The sequence below is a fragment of the Buteo buteo genome, chromosome 9 (assembly GCF_964188355.1).
Source record: "Buteo buteo chromosome 9, bButBut1.hap1.1, whole genome shotgun sequence".
Classification (NCBI taxonomy): domain Eukaryota; kingdom Metazoa; phylum Chordata; class Aves; order Accipitriformes; family Accipitridae; genus Buteo; species Buteo buteo.
In genome coordinates this window covers 40071485-40074729 of record NC_134179.1, presented here as the reverse complement: position 1 = coordinate 40074729, position 3245 = coordinate 40071485, and the positions used below count along the sequence as shown (strand labels likewise).

The window sequence follows — 3245 nt, the reverse complement described above, 5'->3', positions numbered from 1 at the left end:
TCCCAACTTCTTGTGCACACCCAGGCTACTCCCTGGTGGAGCACTGTGAGAGACAGAAAAGGCCTTGACTGTGTAAGCGCTGCTTAGCAGTAACAAAAACATCCCTGTATTATCAACACTGTTTTCAGCACAAATCCAAACATAGCTCTATACCAGCTGCTATGACAAAAATTAACTCTATCCCAGAAAAAAACAGTACAGAGGCATTTTGAATTAACTCAGGAATGAACAGAGGGAGGTGGGAGCATAAGAAGTGAGGCTCAGCCCATCCTAAGATGGCTGTGTGTGACATCAGCTCAATGGGGAATTGGTGGCTTCTCACTACCTGTGATGCCCAGGTGCACTTCACTTTTTCTGAAAAGCCCACCCCATAGCTTGCCTCACTTCTTTGTTCCTGAGTGTGTAAATGAAGGGGTTCAACAAAGGAGTTACAACAGTGTTAAAGGTATTCACGAATTTGTTCAGATCCAGGGAGTTCTGGGCTGATGGTTTGACATACAGGAACATGGTAGAGCCATACCAGATTGTGACAACACTGAGATGGGCAGAGCAAGTGGAAAAGGCCTTTTTTCGGCCATGGGCTGGCTGGATCCTCAGGATGGAAGAGATGATGTATATGTAGGAGACCAGGGTGACCACACAGGAGGCCACCACAACAATTATGGAGACAAGGAAGGTTGCCAGCTCCACGGGCCATGTGTCACTGCAGGAGAGGGCAAGGCAGGAATCTATATCGCAGAGGAAATGATTGATGACATCTGGCCCACAGAACGTCAGCCTGGATGTCAGAAAGGCCAGCAACGAGACAACCAGAAAGCCTCCCAGCCAGGAGCTGAGCGCTAGCCAAGCAGAGAGGCCACTGTTCATGAGGGAGCTGTATCTCAAGGGGTAGCATATGGCTAAGTAGCGGTCATAGGCCATGACAGACAGGAGAAAACACTCAGTGGAGCCTAGGGAGAGAAGAAAAAACAACTGGAAGATGCAGACTCTGAAGGAGATGGTCTGGCTAGTCCCCAGCATGACTCCTATGGCTTTGGGAACAATGCCCGTAGTGTACCAGATCTCTAGAAAGGAGAGATTACAGAGGAAGAAGTACATTGGGGTCCATAGGTTGCTGTTCATCCACACCAGAGCTATGATGCATGCATTGCCTATTACTGTCAGGGAGTACGTCAGTGCAAATACCACCACAAGGGAGACCCGAGAATGCCACGTGCCTGGGAAGCCAAGAAGGATGAATTCTTCCACACCTGTCCCATTTGCCATGTCCTCCCAAGTGTGGAGGTTCATCTGCAAAGAGAGGAATGTTTCTGTGAGCTTGCATGCCTGTGCTGGTCCTTCAGATGCTACTTCAGATACTACTAGATGCACTAGTAGTGAAACAAAACCACCATCCCTGCAACAGTAGTTGGTGCAGAGCATGGGAAAATGGCATCTACCCTAAGTTAAAATTGTCAGGGAAATCCTTTGCTGCAGAAACACATTTGAACAACTAGAACTGACCCTGAAGGTCAGGCCTACACCATCAAATGAAAGCGGAGAATTATTTATCAGATCAAGCGCAGGCATCTCCTTTAGAACATGGTGAATGCAATTGCTTCCCTGAGATGAAAATCCCATTTAGGAAACTCAATGGCAGGATGAGGGTCTCCAGCTACGTGAAAGGCTGTTGTAGAGGAAGGGAATGACATTACCTGCACTCTTCAAGGCAGGCAATACTGAGTTGTGATTTCAGCCAATGAGACTGAGGGATGAGAAAACTGTCATGACAATGTGGTACTGGAAGAGAGTTTCTCACCTCTTCTAGGTGAGTTTATCACAAGAAATTTTGGACTGAGATGGCAGTGACACAGGGCAACAGGCTAGTATGACAGTCATTACTCAAGGACTCATGGTCTTGTGTAGGTGCTTTCTTCCAAGTCTCAGCACAGGAAGCTTTTCAAATACCTCCATTTCCTCCACCAATGTCTGCTTCTCAGAATAGCTACTAGGGGTAGGATTCACCTCCGTAACTTTGCCATCTCAGAGTCAGGGGAAGGACTTCTGCTGACGAAGCTGAAAGATCTACAGCGAAATACTCCTATCTCACCTCCTCAGCTTACACCCTTCTTTCTCCATGGACAGAGAAAAGGCACGAGGGAGACATGGCTTAGCTTGTCTTATATGCATGGCTAAAAGCCCTTTAGAAGTGCCAGGTTGTCTCTGAGGACTAAGGCAGGAGTCTAGCAAGCAGCTTAGATGAATAAGTCGGACATCTCAACCTGGGCAGACGTATCCATGCCTCAGTGGTTGAAGGCAAAATCCTCTTAGGTGAATCCCCACCAAGGCAGTTCTGCTGAGAAACCAGCTGAATTGCTGGATATAATCTATGCCCTCCCTGCAGACAAGGGAGGATTCTTGATCAGTTCTCTAGGGCAGAAATGATCTCATTCTTAGGTGAATGTCTAAGACAGATGGAGCTGAACCACCATCTGAAGGATCCCTTTCTCTCCTCTCTTCCTCCTTAGCAATACATACCAGAAATCTCATGTGGCTAAAGAGCAGAGGAAACCCCCTAAACCCAGCTCTCCTTAAACATGCAAAGCATTGGAAGTCTATGCTAGAGCTCTTGGGCAGGCTTCACTCACCAATTCAGCCGATGGAAATGATCCAAAAGACATCTCTACATGCACCATCCTGCAGTTGAAGCCATGAAGCCATGGTCTCCTTCACTGAGGGAGAACATTGGAAAGAGGCTGATTTATTGGAGGAGCTCTGGATGCAGTGATGTCACAAGTGTGGATGAACAGCTCTCCCCTTGCCAATGCACTTCAAGCTGTACACTATTGCCTGACGTTATTTCCTCTCCATTTACCTAGCAGGTATTGACAGCCTGGGCTCCCGATTTTCTTTCCCCCTCACAGCCACCACTGTACTTCCACAAAGGGGATCCTCGTGTGCACACACACAGCGTAAAGTCTCTCCAATTCAGCTCCATATAGTGAGAGCATACATCAGAGAGTCACCAGCATCGTTAGCATAAGAACATCCCCACACCCACCTCATTAACACACTGAAGCTCAAATTGGCCACACCTAGGAGACAAGTTTCTGTTTTCCTTCTGTGTGCCACAGGGAGTTTGATCTCTGGGGGATCTCATGGGCTTGTCAGAGGTGGATAATGCTCTCTCTTCACACAGGCCAATTAAAGAACAGCAATGCAATTCTCTAAAGTTGCTGTCAGGCTGGGTGTTTGCCTCCTGCCTG

At 47.6% G+C, this 3245-nt stretch overlaps 1 pseudogene; it reads right to left on the bottom strand.

Annotated features, from left to right (window-relative positions):
* Positions 1-345: 345 nt before the first annotated feature.
* On the bottom strand, positions 346-2725 carry LOC142034996 (olfactory receptor 6F1-like; annotated as a pseudogene).
* Positions 2726-3245: the final 520 nt, after the last annotated feature.